At 32.5% G+C, this 20,366-nt stretch overlaps 1 long non-coding RNA gene across 1 annotated transcript; it reads right to left on the bottom strand.

Annotated features, from left to right (window-relative positions):
* Positions 1 to 199: 199 nt before the first annotated feature.
* LOC127152046 (uncharacterized) lies at positions 200 to 16,405 on the bottom strand. The gene is made up of 4 exons (XR_007825024.1): positions 16,271 to 16,405; positions 9,544 to 9,580; positions 2,961 to 3,054; positions 200 to 462 (listed from the first exon to the last, which is right to left on the bottom strand). It is a non-coding gene; the product is annotated as an uncharacterized LOC127152046 (long non-coding RNA).
* Between the last annotated feature and the right edge of the window lie 3,961 nt (positions 16,406 to 20,366).

Below are 20,366 nucleotides of genomic sequence, written 5' to 3'. Positions count from 1 at the left end.
TGTTTCAAATTAATAACGGAAGCTAAAAAAATCTTTTAAACTTATATTAGAAATATTTATATTTCAAAATACATGATAATATGTTCCACTAATAAATAAAGTTTATTTTGTTGGGCTACTCATTCGTAATTTGATTTGCAAATTCGCTCAACCGATTAATCATTAACCAACTATTCGTTTACAAAACAAACATCACTATTCCAACAAAGCTACCTACTCTTCCTCCTGCACTTTTCTTCTTCCTCCTTCTCTCTCTCTCTCTCTCTCTCTGTTTGCTCTGAGAAGAGCAGCCGGAGGATTAGAAGACGTTTAATCGCAGCAAACAGCCCACCTGATCCTCAGCACACACAGATGGTGATGCTGACCATGTTTTCCACTTCAGCACGAGAGAGTGAATGAGGACAGAAAGAGGCCGCAGCAGCAGATAGACGGATTAAATGGATCTTTATAGCAGCTGAGCTCCTGAAATGAGACACACTAGCTTTACTACAAAGGACAGAGAGGAAAGTGGAAAAAAAGAGATATGCATGTACAGTACCATGAGGTCAACATAGCTTCACCTCTGCTCGCTCTCTCACCTCAGTGTCATTAATGTCAAAATGACATATTGCAGAGTGTTAAATGAATGTTTTAATGAGCTTTTAACAGTCCTGTCAAGTCAAGTTCAGTCATGTCACCTTTCAAGTTTTAAGTTTCTTGTTTTGTGTCTTCTGTCAAAAAAACTGCACTTGTTTTTTTGTCAAAAAACTCCAGAGCTCTACCTTACAAATGAAGACACAAGAGACCTAAAAAATTCATGGCATATCAAAATAGAAATCATACATGAATCAGGAAACTAGCAAACTAAGAACAAGCAAGAAACAACTGCAACACAGAAACAAAACTGTCCAAAACCATTACAAGAGGATTCATTTGAACTATGGCATTAATCGGTAACATTTTAATTAAACTATATGATATGCTGGTCATATATACACTAATTTAGTTTTTTAAATATATGGGCCATTCTACAGAATTGATCCAAAGTCAGAGCTGGAAACACCTTGGAAAAAAATGAAAACTGTATGTATGCAAATTGTATAATATCCAAGGCACATGTTTCTAGTAATTGTGCAGTTAATTCTCATATTGTATTTTCAGAAAGTTTTGGGATATTTGTCCTCTCCCCAAATTTGTCACTACTGTACAGCATAATAATTTACAGTAATAATAATTTAATTAGAAGGGTTGTTTTGATCTATTAAGATTTTTTTTTCAGAGGTAAATCCATAGGAATTACATTTTTAACAATATTTCAAGTGTAATTTATGAGATTTGTTGTATCTTGAATCCAATTTTTCCTTGTTAAAGGCAAAAAGTTGATCATACTGATTTCAAAGTTAAGGATTAATTAGTTTGAATATACATTGAACCAAAAACTATCATAACATCTTGATAATACAGTATTTTTTTTTTTTTTTGACAAAACATCCCATGTTATGGGAGTGACAGCACATTTTTGGTAATGCTTTGGTAGCAACCACATCACATTACAGAATTTTAACTTGCATACTAAAACAGTACTTAAACCTACTAAAATACAAAAAAAAAAAAAAATGCATTAACCACTAAAATTTTGTTTATTTACCCCAAATATGAGGATTATGTATTCCCTTTTGTCACTATCGAAACAATGAATTTCTGCTTAACAGCACAAAGAAGGTGTTTAGTAGTGACATTCCTTAAAGTTACACACAGATTTTTCAAACTTTTTAACACATTTAACTCAAAATGATGATACCCATCTACTCATAACTTGTAGCTCGGAGAGAGGAGGACACAGGAATATTTCCTATATATATATATATTTTTCCCCCTATTTATTTATTTATTTATTTATTATTATTATTATTTTTTAAACAAATACTTTTAAAAACTAGAATGGAAAAAAAATATATATATAAAAATTATTTTAATATCATTTTCATTAATTGAAATTTAGGGGTTATGGTTCTGGACAGTCACCTCCCAACTGAAATTACCCAATAAATGATGATTTTATATAGATTAAGCTTACTAATATTTTAAATATTATTGTGCGTTTCAACAGATAATAGAAGGATCTTAATAAACATCTAAGATTTGAATACTTTGCTAAATAAAATGCTTTTAAAATGTGTTTTTGGGTTGTGGGACAGCAGTTTGCACCAGTTCTGTATTAACAATGTATATATTTTACATAAAATCTAAAATGTACATTATATACATAAAATATTTAATATACAGTACTATTTAATATATTATTTAATGCTACATTTAAAATACTATTATATGTAAATGAATATTATTAAATAACATTATTGTTATTATTATTATCAATAATAATAATAATAATAATAAATATTATATATATATATATATATATATATATATATATATGAATTAAACATTATACATGAAATAATAAAATATAACAAAAATGTGTGTGTGTGTGTACTAATATATCATATAGACTATATATATATATATATATATATATATACACACACACACACACACACAAACACATACTATAAATTTACATTAGAATTACATCATAACCCAGGTAGTGTTAGTTAATGTACGTGCATGATACCTACCTACTTACTTTTTATTTGGTATCTCTCTATATCTTTCCCTATTTTTATCTTTTTCTTGTCATGAATACTTTCATTCTTTTTCGTTAAACTGACAGTGAGATTGTGGGCGGGTGGGTGAGTTTGCCGTCACCCTGTACTGACAGGTTTAAACTTAAACCCCTATACTAATGAGCACGAGTCACACACACACACACACACACAGAATCCTGACAGTCATGATCAACACTCCACAGCATTTCCCTTCCAATCACACCATTCCACCCGCACTCTTCCAAAAACAATCCCTCCATCACCTTATCAACACAATCTCAGCGCGTCTCTATCGTCAGATATATTTCTTACCTTCAGAGTGTCGTTCTCTCAGTCATTTCTCAAGTTTTCTTTGTGCCTCTTCGCTTTCTTTGTCACTCCTCCCTGTTTTATCAGTCATATGAGCCTGCGAAACGATAAAAAGGTGCTGTTGAAAATAGTCTTGGCTGAAGGAGCTCACGACAGAAAAGTTTAAAAGCAAAACAGTCTTGCCCGTGGCGCTTTTCTCCTTCTTTCAGTCTTGAGCTTTGTTTGCTGTTTTTTGGTACAAACAACATATGTGATGTGATGATATATAACAGCTATTTCTGGTTTGTATTTTGATGGAAAAGATCAGGGAAACAGATCTAAGATTGTACTGAAGATGAGTGTCAGCTGTGTTATTTTAACTCTGACCCTAAACCCCGACCTTTAACTTAACCACACTTTTACATGTATTTACACTGTCACATAATATGTTCCTACCCAATGCTAACCCTAACTAGGGGTGTTTGATATTCATCGTCTGCAATAATATCATAAATGTTGTTTTAACAATATGTGAGCTAACATTTTTGAGTCACTCACTTTGCAAAAAACAAACAACAACATGTCTTGAGAGTCCAAAAGCATTAATTGTGTGATGAAACCTATTAATGCAGTTATAAAAGCAAAAAAGCATCCATGTATGGGTTTTTGTTTTATATATTTATATAGTTAAGTAGCCTGATATCACATAATCAACAGCCGATAAATATTAGAGTGTGAGCACAGCCACAAATATTAGCGTGTGGGCGTGCTAGCAAATGTGATATTCATTTTATACAAGAAGCTCCTATTGACTTCTTTTATAAATTTTTAGACACAGTATTGTCTTTTTTTCTGTTTTGCCAATGAAAACAGTTCCAAATCAAAGCCAAATCAGAACTTTTGTGCATCTCAGGGCAACACTGCAGTGTTTCATTCCTGAATGAATCTGTTTTTGAACAAATCATTTTAGTCAATGACTCACTGATCCATTCGCAAAGGCAGCCACTTGCTTCGTTTCTAAATGAATCAGCTGTTTTGAACAAATCGTTTGAATATATGATTCAATGAATCGCTCATTAAGACATGGACTTGCCACCACCTACTGGCTGTTTTAGAGTCATTTATTTTTCAATAACAGGTCTTAACCAGCCAAGGTACCAGCACACAAACACATTTTAATGTTTAATTATTGTTACCGAAAAAAATCCCAATAAATATAAAAAAAAATAAATAAATAAATTGTCCATATCGCACATCCCTAACCTTAACCATACACTCCTTAATCTAAACTTTAAACTTTGAACACTGACGAGGACGTTTTTAAAATATAGCATAAAGAAATAGAATACTGAAGGAAATTCTATGTGTAATTCTAGTTGGTAAGTAATCATTTTGAGCTGTTTGACAATAATATTTTAAAATATGCACACATGCACACTTATTTGTATGCCTAACGTGTGAAAAATAGCAAAAGTTTTTGTATTGCATCACATTTAGTCAGGAATTACATGGATCATGTAAATGATCCCATATTTTCAATTCAAAATGGCCACATTTGAAAAATGTTCGAGTAGTCTGCATGTATAATAAACCAGTTTTTAAATATTAAATATTTTGCATCTTCTCTCACTCTCTTTCAAATCTAAAAGCAATGCTTAGCTCTGGAATTATGGCTAAACAAGCCTGTTTCTTTTGTAAAATGAATTAAAAAGTAATGGAGATTGGTTGGAAGTTTCAGTTTTTGAAGTGTTGCTATACAACTCTTACATTTACCTTAATAAAGCTTACATGAGCCCTGAAAATGTGACTGAACTCCAGACTGAAAGAAACACTATTTCTTTTTTCAACAAAAGAGAAAAGGAACAGAGGAATGATCCCGAGTTAAAAATGGTTCATTCCCGTCTGCTGCGATTCCTCAGCTGGTGTTTCAGAGTTCAGGGTGACAGTTCTGAGACGGGACTCATTAGAGGGTCTGTGTGTGTGTGAGTGTGTATGTGTGTAGGTTGGCTGTGCTCACCAGCTGTTCTTATACAGGCCTCATTAGACTGTTTGTGTTCGACACTGCTCATGTTTGGTCAAAAACATTTGAATAATTTCACACGGTCACAGGTTCACTATGAGCTCTTAAGGGCATTTGTGTGCGAGTGTGATAGTGTCACGCTGATGTGTTGACGGAGGTGAATCCCAAAGGAATCCAGAGGAAACAGGCTGAATAAATATTCTCATTCACACAATCTTACCAGCAGCATCTGAATGATAGAAATATGTAGCGTTGCAGACTGATTTGAAACAAGCTCAAATGTAGCTAAACCCTTCAGACGTTTTACACTGAAACCTTTAGTAATCCATACAGTTACATTAGTATGAACAAATTCATTTAAAGTTGAGGTTCCCTGATACTGAAATTGAACTGACCAATCCCAAATGACTGCAAGCATCCGATAAACCATATGCAGATTTTTAATCTTAGACTACAATAAAACCATAACATGCTTATTTATTTATTTATTTATTCATATGTCCCATATTCGTATTCTAGATATTAAATATATTTTGGATAATATGATGATATATGAATAATAATAATAATAATAATATTCATAATGCATGTTCGTATTTTCTAAATAAAAATATACTTTCTAAATGAACACAGGATCTTCTTTGAATAATAATAATAATAATAATAATAATAATAATAGTTAATATTCATAACAAATGTTAATATTTTCCAAATAATAAAATACATAATGGATGTTTTATTCAAATATTCATAATGCATGTTCATATTTAAGTATACCCTTTAAATGAATATGGGTAATTTAAATAACATTAATAATAATAATAATGATAATAATAATAATAATAATAATAATAATGTGGTTTTATTATTGTAACATTATAATATTTTATTTTTTCTAATATTCATAATGCATATTCATATTCTCCAAATTAAAATATTCTCGCTAAATGAATATGGGATCTAGTTTTAATAATAATAATAATAATAATAATAAACTAAGAATAATAATGCTATTGTGGTTTTATAATATTTATTATTATTATTATTATTAATAATAATCATCATCATAATGCACGTTTTATTCAAATATTCATGATTTTTCTAAATGTAAATATACTATTTAAATGAATACGGATAATCTGAATAATAATAATAATAATAATAATAATAACAATAAGAAGAAGAAGAAGAAGAAGAAGAAGAATATTGCTATTGTGGGTTTATTGTTGTGGTCTAATAATATTTATTATTAATAATAATAATAATAATAATAATAATACAATGGATGTTTTATTTAAATATTAAGGAATTATTCCAAATTTAAATGTACTCATTAAATGAAAATAAAATATGAAGATACGAAAATAAAATAATAATAATAAAATAATTTAAAAATGTTTTTAAAAATTTGTATTTTTTTATTATTATTATTCATAATGCATGTTCATATTCTCCACATTAAAATATTTCTCTAAATGAATATGGATTCTCCAAAAGAACTCATCAAACCAAGGCACTCGAAAATCTTCTTAGTAGAAAAAAAATTTTCTACTAAGAAGATTTTCGAGTGCCTTGGTTTGATGAGTTTTTTTGAAGATATGTAAAGATTCCCGTGACCAAAGAGCACCGATTTAAAGACTTTACACCCCAGTAGCATCATGCATTTTTTTGGATTCATGAATATGGAATCTCATTTGAATAATAATAATAAAAATAATAATTAATGTAATAAATTAATTATTGAAATATTCATAATGCAAGTTCATATTTAAATGAATATGGATAATTTGAATATTATTATTATTATTAATACTAATACTAATACTACTACTACTACTAATAATAATAATAATGCATGTTCTCTAAATTAAAATTATCTCTTTAAATAAATTAGGGTAAACTTTGAACAGTAAGAAACTTTCAGAACTATGGTAAGAATGTACACATTTTGTAAAATTTTCTGTATCAATTTGATTTTACAGAAGTAGTAGCAGCGGTAGCAGACGTTACTTAAAGAACTAAACTCTTAGTTCATGTTGAAGGGAATTGGTTAGGGATATGAGGTTGAGTGTGTGCGTGTGTGTGTAATATGTCCTGTGCTGTATTGATCTGTTTCCTTCCAGACTGGATGAATGAACTCAAATCGATCTCAGCCATTGCTCAATCAGCGTGTTGGTGTGAACGTGTGTGTGTGTGTGTGAGCTTTTGACTGTCCAAAACAAATCAATATAAAGCAGGATGAATGCATCATGGGTAAGAGATTAACTGCCCCACACTTCATTTGACACAAAACACACTTCTTCAGCGCCAATGAGAATATAAACCAACAAGGACATTTTACAACGGCACGACAGCTCATTAGGCACATCTCTTAAACAAGGCGATTTTTTACAGCAATAATTATGTGAAATACTTTAATGTTACTGGAAACAAATGAAAAATGTTTAAAATGACATGCACTTACATGAGACTCCAGTCATCATTCACCTTATGATGCATGACAGTAATGAGCATAAGAATACATAGCCATTTATTTTAGCTTGTTGCATTCTGGAATTGCCATCTCTAAACATACATCCGAGATCATTGTATTTATCATTTAATACTCACCTGGAACGGCTTTTGCGCCTATGATGCCCTAAATTGTTGTCTAGTTGGGGAACTCACTAAGGACCGGAAGAGAGGTAGTTTATCACTGTTTATCTCTGTACTCGTCCCACAGGTAGGCAGAGAGATGGAGGTCACTATGTCCACATAAACAGTCATTGATTGATAGTTTTAAATGTATTATTTCCTTCAGCAGGCCTGTTTTTCACTGCAGCCCACAGGACTTTTATTTATAGAGACAGAAAACAGAAGACATTTGGGTCCCCAAAGACAAAGAGAAAATCTTTACAAAATCACTTCCACCAATAAGAGCGCAGAACACACACACACACACAGTGCCTGAATCTGCAGTGTTTATATTGTCCTGTCATTTCGGTTCAGGTTTTTTATGCCTCTTTCCTCTGTCTGACTCTTTGTTTATTGCACATACTGACAATAAAACACTGAAAATTTAATTTCCAGTACATTCCCGGGGGAACGTGCGTGTGTGTGTGTGGTGGAATGGGGTCGAGTGTGAACCCTCACTGCATTTGTCCGATGTGTGTTGCCCATGGCAACAGCTGAAGAAATCGTAGTAATCGAAAGCGCCGCAGACACGAACACACAACGACACATTCACACACAGACTTCGACAAACCATTTGCTCATTTTGTTCAGCATCAATTATTGAACACACGCGCACACCCGTCTGCAAGACAAAACTGGTACATGTGCGTTATTAATCAACAAAGACGGCTACGCTGCAAATGAGAGAGCTGCTCGTTTCACACTTTGTCTTAAAATCACTCACATCTAAAAGAAAAAAGTAATAATATTCAGTATTAAAAGAGAATTACGTCTCACATGGAGCGGAGAGGATTAAATAGTATAAAAAGAGGAAAATAAAGCCCATTTTTCGGATCATAACGATTTTTTTGCATAATGACATTACTTTTATAACAATAGTGCTAAAACCAGAAGATAATTATACTGTGACAATTTTAAGCCACGTGTTTCCTCAGAAATTGCAAGCGGTGGTAGTGAAAAAAGTCTGTGATTAAAAGGTCTGAAAAAGGTCTGTGTTTAACACTATTTTAACATACTCATCATTTTGAGGTACGTGATTTCAAAAGCATAAGTTGGTTAATAAGAATCACAACAATTGTCTGATTTATTGTGCAATAACCTTGCATGGTAGTTCTAGTATAATATAACAATTTTATGTACTTTAAAATTATTTATGTCATACTTAATAGTAAATTATATAAATAATAATAAAATATATATATATATATATATAAATTAATATTTTGTAATTATATATAATTTTGTAATATATATATATATATATATATATACATATAAACACACACATCGTATATATATTATAAAATATATATATTTTTACTAAATATTACTTTTAATAGTATAATATTTAAATTAAGATATTTTATATAATTTTTATCATATATAATTAATATTATATACACACAAAGTTTGTATTGATTTTTTAAATGAGACATTTTTTTAAATAAATTACATAATAATTAATAATGTTAATTCATTTTTAAATTAACAACAATATTAATATCATTTATGTAATGTAATTTTAAGTACTTCAAAATCATTTATGTCATAGTAATAGCAAATTATATTTAATAGTAAATTATGTTTTGTTTGCATTTATTAGTTAAGGAATATATTTAACATTTATATAAATTATATTTGATTGATTACATATAATATATATTATTTACATATATATGTAATATATAACATATAGAATTTATCATTTTAGTTAATTAATACATTTTAATAATATACTATATATTATATTAATTTATATCTGATTTAAAAAAAAAAAAAAAAAAAAAGAAACACTAAATAATCTTTTCTACTATAGAAGCAAGACATTAAGCTTCAGCAGTAGCAGAAGAGACAGGATAAACTCAGATTACTCAAAAATAAAATTTATGTTATTTGTTATTATTATTTACTCACCATCATGTCGTTCCACAACCGTATGGTGTTCATTCTTCTGTGAAACACAAAAGAAAATGTGAAAATCTTTAAAAAATGTTGATAACCAAACCACTAGAATCACATCAAGGTGTACAAATGATGACAGAATTTTAATTTCTGGAACAGCTATCCCATTAATGACATTTTCTAATGCTCACACAAACCTTTCTGCATTTTTAGATTTTAATTAGCACAGTTTAATATGTTTGTGATGCTGTTTTCCTTATGGACACTTCCTCATGGCTGTTTTCCACAAGGTGGGTTATTTCAGGTTTTACTACCTTGTTTGGGAACATTTGGTCCCCAGAATGAATACAAAACCTGACCTACCTCACACACACACACACACACACACACACACACACACAGTGCAGCAGTGTTTTGTCCTTATATCACTTGGCTCCCTGTACCTGAGAATCCCTCCAGACACGTTCTGACATCTCAACATGGCGACTCATTCACACAGACCCTCTCAGGCCCAAACGCTAAACAATCTGGCAACCCGTCAGCAAGGCTCTGTGAGGGTGTAATTAAGAGATGAGTGAAGACGGATTCGAAAACCCCCTGAGCACAGTGTTTTTACTCTCCACCATCAAACACGCACACATCCACAGCACCAACACATGTTCCCCTTAAACCAAACCAGCGTAATGCCTAAGGGTGTTTACAATCTGTCCTCCCCGCAGACAAAAAGAAATAGTTCATCCAAAAATTAAAATAACGATGTGTCACGACAGGTTTATCATTAATGATGCTCATTCAAATCACAACAATGGCATTGGAAAGTTACAGCCGAACATTTCCAGCCAGGAAAGGCTTGGTGGCGTAAAACCGCTTCTTATGCTGCTTTATATTGCAAACTGTATTTCTGATCATATTATTTTTAATGCATTGTCTTAATTATAAGCACATTGGTCTGTAGGACAAATGGTTTTACAGTTTACTATACCTATAGTGGCTATCCCGTACAAAAGCCATGGTTTTATTATAGTAAAAGTGTTGTGTTGTTTTTTTGGTGTATTGATTACCATTTAACCTTTTAACTGACACCCGTCCCAAAGTTTACTTCACTACCCTGGTAAAAAAACCTAGCATATGCTGGTAGGTATGTTTTGATGCTGGTTTATGCTGATTTTATCTGGTCATGTTGCTGGTCAAGGACCAGCATAAACCAGCATCAAAACATACCTACCAACATATGCTGTTTTTTTCACCAGGGTGTATTACAAATAAATCATAATATAACCATGACAAACTATATATAAATCATTGAAAAGCTGTTCTTTGTTACAAATTGTGTGGGAACAGTAATAGATTAATTTATGACAAGAGTTTACCTCATCAGAATAGGAGTTCTGACCTTTGTCACAAAAACTCATTTCGCTGCCTTTTTCTCTATCACGTTTTAGAAACCATCAGAAATTGGACATTACATTACCATTGAAATGGGACTTCAAAATCATATTACAAAGCATATTCGTTCATGAATTATAACAATTTAAGTTTGGATAGTGCACCTTCACGTCTGTGTTCAAAAATGGGGCTGACAGTTTAAGTCATGGTTTAACTATGGTTAGTGTAGCAAAACCATGGTTAATTTGTGGTTACTATGGTTTAACTATAGTTTTTTGGTTTTATTTGTAGTAGACTCATGGTTCACTTTCATAATAATGAATGACACCTCTTTCGCATTGACAGAATGGTGTACTTTGGCAAAATAAGGTAGAATAATATCTTTTGTATTGGACAGATGGGTTTGGATATACATGAAGGAGAGTAAAATGCCATAATTTTCATTTTTGGCTGAAATATTCCTTTAAGGTTTTCTCTTTTTTTTACATTCTGGTGTTTTATTTCTTCACAATCTTATTCTGTCTCCATAACTGGGAAGCCATCAGTGACCTACATACACCCTGAGCATCAATACTGCATGTAGAGGAGTGTATCTCACACACACTCTTTCTTACACACACACACACAATGAGTTATATGGGTTTTTGTGAGTCCAACCCAGAGAAACAGTTTGTTGCACTTTTAGCTCAGGAGACTTAATGAAGTTTCATTTAGGTATTAGTTTTGACTCGGGAAAGAGGAAAAACAAGCACATATATGTTACCATAAAATGAGAGTAAAGACCTATGAATATGGGGCAGATCATTCGATCTTGGAGAATGTCATTAAACGCATACAATCAAGTACGGAAATCTTTGATTTTAATTGCCGAGTTTGAGTCATGATTAAGATCCTTTGCTCCCTTTGTCTCCAAAAGTCTCATTTTGCTCTCAATTTAATTTCTAATGCAGTCTATGACAGAAAGCTCTCATTTCTGATCTTTTTCTTTCCTGTAGGAGATTGAAGCGTGTTATAGATCAAAAGGAAGTAAAAATGAATCACCTCCTCCATTTTCATCTGGAAACTAATCACATACTTGGCTTTCCCAGCTCCTCCCTTCCGCTCGTTCTGTGTAATAGAGACGCAATCGGACTCAATCTTCAATCCATACTCGCTGGAGATCTCCCAATTAGTTTCTTTAATGACTATTGAACACAAACATCAAGTAAATTACAGCTGAGACATTTCCAGCTTGTGACCAAGGGCAATCCCAGCCTCTGTCCAACACGAATGAACAATTGTAAAGGTGTACCAGAGTTCAGAGCCACTCAGAACATTACAGCGTTCACTGCTTTAAACAAGCGTATTTAATATCTCAAGACTCTCCACAGCAAGTTCACACCAGTGAAATGAAGAAAATGTGAGAATTTTTTACAAGACATGGCAAATTTGCAATTGTGCGATTCTACAGCAGAGCATATTGATGTTATAAAGAGGCAAATTAGACACTGCAAATCAGTTCCTAACAGAACGAAGAGCAATCATTGGTTTTTGTTCAGGTTCTGAAGACGCTTTGCATAATCCTGTAAACCGAAGTTACATTTTGGAAAGTTACACAAATAGTGCAGACATGGGTTTGTTGATTTGCAGACAATCAACTCTGATTATGAATGTGATTTGCCGCAGATAAACAGCCATGCTCATCATGTTGTTTATTTGTGATGCACAAATAAAAATGAACTGTTGTTTCAAACTTTTTAATGGTTGAACATTAACAAAACATCAGTGAAAGGGTTATGTGTGAAACTTACATTTTTGCTCCTAAAATGACTCAACAAGCACCAAATGCAAGCAAAAATTGGCTTTGGCGAGCAAATAAAATAAAGTTACTGGACAGATGAAAATTCACCATCAGCAGTAAAGCAGCAAGCCAAGCGTTTTTATTTGTTATTGCCATAACCACAGAACGCCATGTGCTGACACATTTGTGGCACCAAAACAGAAATATGATTGAATTGGGATAAAACTGGCTATTTTTGTGACCCAGAAACTCACTAGTGACTGCGGGAGACATGATGACCTGTGCTGTTTGTTGCAAATATGCAAGCTAAATAAAACAATATATTCCTTAAATATTACGCTGATTTATTGCGACAAAAACACAGTAAAATCAGTAAAACTGTGAAATATCATTTATAGAAATAGCATCAAAAGAATAGCATTTATGCTGAAACAGAAATTTTTATAACATTACAAATGCCAATTTAATGCATTAATTAATAATGTAAAGTAGGTTTCACATTTGGTTTCTATTTGGAAAGGCAGGAAGGGAAGAAAGATGGCAGAGAAAGGAAATTGAAAAGAAAATGAATATGAAGAGGAAACTCTACGCTGAAAGATGGGGTGGAAAAATTGGGAGTAACATGGAGACGGGAACAGCTAAAAATAGAGCGAGAAAAAAGAAAGAGAGTGTGGTATGTAGGACAAGATTGACAATTGAAAATGAGAGAGATAAAGAAGATTCCCAATTCCAGAATATAAAACCCGATCCCAGATTTCATCCTAAACTTAATTGCGTTTCTTTTGCATTTTCATACCTGATGCAATAGGCTTATAGTGTTGAGAAACATGCATGAGGAGATGCAACATTTCTCACAGATGTCTTGGCCTGCATCCGTCTAGCTTGATGAGGGGCTGACAGTGAAAGTTGGGCAAAAAATAGATGTGGAACATTCCGGATCATTACGAATATGCATGAGGGCCACATGACATCAGGACGTGGGTGTCGGCATGCAGCCGTCAGTGACTGGCCTTTTTTCATCCATAAATAACGGATCTCACTGACTGTGTATGCCTGAGTGTTTTCCCAGTGCTGTCAAGGTTCGCATTACAGGGCTCCTGACAAGGTGAACGGCCTCATTAAGATCTCGTCAGATGTGTTAAACTCCCCCGAGGCAGATACAGCCTCTCCTAATCACCAAGGTCAAGTGCACTACGCTTAGACTGTGTAATGTCTGTCGATGATTGACAGCTCTGGAGGCCAATCATGAGCAAACTAAGGCGCACTAGCTCCTGCCCACCGGACGGATCGGTGACTGACGGCTCCAGCGGTGTACGCTGTAATATTTATCATCCGCTAAATCATAAATACAACTAGATTCTAGTGGAAATGTGGGTGGTGTTTGTCAGCGCAAAAAACTTGCTGTCACGGTTAGGGTTGTGGATGATTTCTGCTGCATTTCGACGAGTCAAACTTTCTGGGACAAAATCTTCTTGAGAAAAATCTTAAGAAAAGTCTAAATAGAGTCTTCAGAAGTTCTCAAATATTTCCTTAATATTCTTTTCTTATGACTAAAATTACTTCAGGCTTTATCTTTGATGATTTAAAGGGGTCCTATTGTGTTCTTTTACAAAGTCTTGATTTGTTTTTTTTATTATGGATGGGTGCACTTTATTGGACTTGTTTTAGACTGATAAAGAGAAACATTCTTCTATGTTTGGGAGTGCCAGGATTTTTAATATAACTCTGATTGCATTCATCTGAAAGAAAGTCATATACACTTAGGTTGCATGGAGGGTGAGTAACATAATATGCTACAGTAGTGTTGGGTCCTATCATCAGCCTGCCAGATCGCCAAAACATGATATTATCGTGCTAATTTATTTAATTATTTACATATTTAGTTTCATTGCCCAAAACCAGCTCCAGCATAAGGCTAAAAGCAGCCAAACATTAACATTATCAAAGAACATCATCACTGATTAGCCTTGCCTTGTCTAGTGCAAGTTTATGCATTTTAAAAAACACATTTTGCGCGTTATAAGTGAAGCTATCTACACTGTAGGATGAATAAATCTCTTACCACACACTACACACGTCTGCGGCGTGTTACGGATCCGATGCGGCCACCGGAGTAGGTTACAGACACTTTAGTCAATGCTTATGTTTATACCAGCAGTGCACTGCAGCTCTGACACGGCCACAATAATCAATGCTTTTGTTTATACCCAGCGCGCTGTGGCTCATTGAGGCGCCTCAGAAGCTGCTCTCCGTGCTGCATCACTAAAGTTAGGCTAATCCCCCGTCTCGTCCCTACGCACCCCCCAACCATTCGAATTTCCGTAGGTGGGATTTATTTTAATGATATTCTAATTGGCCACGTTGTGATATCAAAACAAACTCTGTAAAGGAGCCGTTCGTTGTAGTTCTTGAAAAGGGATTTTTTAAAAATGAATCTTCCTTTTGGAGTGGACTTTGAGATTGTAACTTTGTAGATCTTTTTTATGCCCAAAGATACACACCACACACTGACTAAAATAAAAAAAAAGTGAAAAAGCATATAGGAACCCTTTAAGTCAAGTTGGAAGTTGTCCTAACTTTAAGAAGTCTTTTTTACTATGTTTTTAAAGAACATATATTTCAAGAACTGTAATTCCAATCTTAAGAAAAAGAAAAGAACTATTATCTATTTATCAATCAACTACAAAATATTCTTTCGTTTTTTTCTTTAAAAAAATACGAATAAAATTAAGTTAAGACGAATTTTATTCTTAAAAAATGTTTCACAAATATAGTTTTCACAACGCATCTTCAATCAGCTATAATGGCAGCACTGAACGTAAACAATGCCACTGAACCTAACGAAACTTGCATACTTTGCAGTTTATTGCTGCTGAAAGTAATAAATTATTGTCATGTTTTGGGCTGTACTAATCTGTTGGATCGGGAAAAACATTTGGAGTACTATAGACTGACAAAAGTTATAACACATCAAGGACAAGAGTGCAAAAAAACAGAGGAACAAAAGGCGTTTTGTGGTTGGCCAAACTGAACGTGGATTTCCAGGGCACAAATCTTGACAACATTCGTGTTTGTTCTTATAATTTTCAGTCAGGTAGGTAAAATATTAGGCTAATATATTAATTAATACTGCTCGTATGTATCTTTACCACCTATTACCTTTAGTTTGTCAAAATACTGTGCCTTTTCCTCCTTACTAAGTCATTCTCTATATGATTTAGCAGATTCCACACGTTTTCCACATAGTTTCAACAGCATAAATTTGCAGAACAAGGTATTCAGTAGTACATCAATCGTCCAGTTCATGCTATTGTTTACAACAGTATGACCACGCATCCGGGTAACCGACCAAATTATGGTGTAAACCTTCTATATAGGCATCTCATCAGAAAACATGTTTACTCTGGTACTACAGAGCATACACTTAAAAAGTAGGGATGTTCCCGAATTGTGAATCCATATTTGGAAAGCCACGGAAAACGAACAACGCGTTCTACTGAGCCACTAAAGGGACGTAGTTAGCTGCTTGCTAGCCGTAGCCTGTAACATTACAGTAAATAAAATTTCACTTACCTCAGAAACAGAGTAAGGAGAGATGACTAATAAGATGATGGCAAATGATTTGCAGATCCTGACAAATATCTAACCTTGTAAAATGTGTGGTAAATACTGCAGCTCTGTAGTATAAACAAAGTACGTGCGAATCAGGAATTTTGGAAAGTGAAAGTGAAAACCAGAGGCGCATTCAAACGCGATTTTAATGCCCATCACATGAATAGCAGCTCCCTGATGCCCGCATTTCATAAACAGTATAACGTTAATTTCCCAACAATATAATTGCAAGAGAAAGCACTGAAAAATATATTTTTCCTACCATCACATACTTATTCCCTTCAGGGGTTCCGTAGTACACATCATTTCCTTACCGGATACTTTTCTTGAAAGGTTCTATACTGAAATTAATGGAACCTTTCCATTTCACAAATAGGTCGTCATAGTGGAAAAAAAAAAATGTAGCAGTTTTTCAAAAGCGCCCATCAAACTAGCAAAATAATGGTTCTTCCAAGATCTGATCACTGAAAGGTTGTTTGGGAAACCTAAAAATGTGACACTCCCTTTTGGAATCTCAATTTTTGAAAATGTAGGCTATGCAAACATAGTGAGGCTAGATGAATTCATAGAAATGTATCACTAATTTGAGAAAAAGCAATTTAAAAAATAATAAAAACCCATTTGCTCAATAAATCACCTAATTTAAGGTCTCATTCATTTCTGTAGCAAAAAATGGTGCAGGTTTAGCTATGCACCAAAGTTTAGTACTCAGGGTTGGTGGTTTGTTCAAATAACTAAGCGTACATGAGTGATAGTAAGAGTGATGCTTACGCTGCAAGTCAGGAGGAGCCTGTATGAAACAATTAAAATGATCAACACTCTCTGACAGGCTTTGAATCTGTAAAGCTCAGCATAAATCTTTTCAAAGCAAACCAACTTTTAGTTGAGTTATTATCTACACCTCCGTGTTTCACTGGTTTTGACAAGAATATCAGGTCTCGTAAAGGAAGCGCAAATGTCAGAACGCTGTCTTTCCGGCGGAGGACTCTTAATCACATGGTAAGACTGAGAATTACACAAGAATGGATTGAGCCTCCAGATTACACATCATATCCACTCTTGCCTTGATGGGTAGCAAAATATATGGACATATCCCCAGCGCTTTATGCCACAGCAGATTTAGTGAGGCCCAGTGCTGGTAAATTACTTTAAAATTGTAGTTTGTGAAGTTACAAACTGATCATCATTTAAATGAGTTAAATACATTGAGCGGTGCTTCTGAAAATATGTTGTTACAAGGAACCATAATAACAAAAACAATACAAAAAGCTACAATATAAGGAACAAAAAAATGACATCTATTTATTATCTTTTAAAATATAAGATGCCATTTTTAATTTAAAAACAAAAAAATATATAACTGAACTGAAAATAGTGATTAACAGCAGGATGTAACCTTTACTTTAAATCCTTTGCAGAATCAGTAAATAATTTCTTTTTTAACTGGTTAATTTATGTATTGTCTACACAAACTGATTTACCAAAACAAATCTAAAATGACTTTCCAGTACTACAAATGCTAAGGAGAGGCTTTTTGGAGAATCTAATTATTTCTGAGGGAAAAAATAAATAAATACATAATTAAAAAATGAAAATGTATTTTTTTAAAAAAATTACACTACTTAAAAAAGTTATTTTTTAAATAATTACATTAATTATTAAATTATAATAATGTATATTAATGAATATTATAATTATCATACTTATTTATATTAATTATAATAATTAATATTTTTCAAATTTTAATTTAAATAAAAAAATAATTAATAATTTGTTTTAATTGATTAATAATTTATTAATAATAATTAAAGCTGTGTGCTACAAATGCCTTTTTAAGAGAAAGCATTTATTATTAAAATATAATTGCTAATTTGCCTCAGTATTATTTATTAATAATAATTTATAATAATAATAATAATAATAATAATAATAATAATAATACTTAGTAAAGCTGTGTGGTACAAAGCAAAAGAGAGGACATTTTAAAAGACATTTAACTATTAATATAATATCAGTAATTAATAATTAGAATTAATAATTAGAAAAATAATATTAATTCATAATTAAAATAATTAATTATCTGAATAATTAGCTGATTATAAAGATATTTAGCTGATTAATTATCTTTATTAATAATCAGTGATATATATACTGATATTTTTCATAATTAATTATAATTATTAACGCTGTTTACTACAAATGCCAGTGAGACGACATTCAGTATTTTGGAAGGAAAAAAGTATAATTAATAATTATATTAAATAATTACTATTAATTCGTAATATTATTAAATGGTTTACAATGATTTGTTTTAATTTATTTATTAATAATTAATACTTAACGCTGTGAGCTACAAAAGGCATTTAAATGTATTTTTTAAGAAAAATAATTATTCGAATTGCTAATTAGCTGTGTGCTACACATGCCAGAGAGATTATATTTTATAATGCATTTAATTATTCATGATAAAATAATATTAAAAAATTAAATAATTAATGATTAGATCAAATAACGATTATGGATTCATAATTAATAATAGTTGCTAAATGCTTTATTGCTATGCATTAAAACCATTATACATTAAAAGAGTTGCTATTTGCATGAAAACAAGTTATCTGCGATCATGCCACTAAAAATGTACAGTCAGTAACATTGCAGCTTTTCTCTAGTTTTCCCCTCAACAGCGTTTCAGTCTGGTCTGAACTCTCATGCTAGTATCTGAACAGCCTTCTGGATGTAATCAGGTCTGTGTTTTGTTTGTTATACAGAGTTTGCCCTGTGTGTGGGAGTGTTTGTTCACTTGTGTGTGGATGTTTGTATATTGATCTCCGTATTGATCTGTTTATTGTGAGTGATAAGCTCTGGGATGAGTGTGTGTGTGTGAGTGAGATGAGCGCTGAGATTAGTTTTAATAGGCAGGACTGATCCTCTCTAAAAGGTCAGGACTCAAAACACAGTGCGCACTTGATGCAATTATACACTTTTCTCGTTCTCTTTCACGAGCGAGGGAACATTTTGTCCTCTTACACGATGATTCTTCTGTTCCTCGTTCTGTCCGGCTCTTCCGAAACTGATTTTTGTTCCTGTTGCAGCTCGTTTAAAATGCAGATGTTAACACTAACTAGGTCACCCCATCTCATGATGTCTGTCAAACCATAATTAGAGATATTTTTAAATCTGAGGAAGTAAATTAAGCCCCTGACAGACACCGCTGAATCCGTAATGGATCTCTATAGGGAAAACGCTTCCCACTTGTACAAAAAACGTTTGATCTCTAGCACTGACGTAACCACGCCAGGATTGAGAGGGACCAAATGTAATCATTTAAAGAGACAGATCACCCAAGAATGAGAATTCTGTCTTATGCTCGTTCTTTTACTACCCTTGTGTCATTCCAAAACTTTGTGACTTTCATTCTTCTGTGGAACAGACACAAGAAACACAGCTATGTTGAAATCAATTTTGTATTTCAATAAAACTGAAAGTCAGTGAGTCTAGTTTTGTTTTGGACCCTAATGACTTTCATTGCATGGACAAAAACAGCTAATACATTCCTTAAAAGATTTTCTTTCGTGTTCCACAGAAGAAGGAAGTCAGTACGGATTTGGAACATTTCTAAATGCATGCTGGTTCTTGCATCACCCTTGATCTCTAGACGAACACCTCTGCCTTTCCCTTAACGATGCCTCAGACTCAGAGACCTGCTCAAATGATATTAATTTTGCATTTTAAACCAATTTTATGTTTAAAAAAAAAGGTAGTCAGTCACAGTCAACAATTTAAAAAAACATAAAATCTTAAAGTCATAAAAAGTAATAAAATGCATGCCTGTACATCTTTATATGTATAGAATTAGAATTAATAATTAGAAAAATAATATTAAATAATACAGAGTTAAAATAATTCATTATTAATTGATTAATTAGCTGATAATAAAAATATTTAACTGATTAATTATCATTATTAATGATCAGTGATATATATTAATATTATTTATAATTAATTATAATTATTAACGTTGTTTACTACAAATGCCAGTGAGATGACATCCGATATT

This window comes from Labeo rohita, chromosome 21 (assembly GCF_022985175.1).
Source record: "Labeo rohita strain BAU-BD-2019 chromosome 21, IGBB_LRoh.1.0, whole genome shotgun sequence".
Taxonomy (NCBI): domain Eukaryota; kingdom Metazoa; phylum Chordata; class Actinopteri; order Cypriniformes; family Cyprinidae; genus Labeo; species Labeo rohita.
The sequence above is the reverse complement of the archived record's forward strand: the minus strand, read 5'-3'. Positions and strand labels throughout refer to the sequence as shown.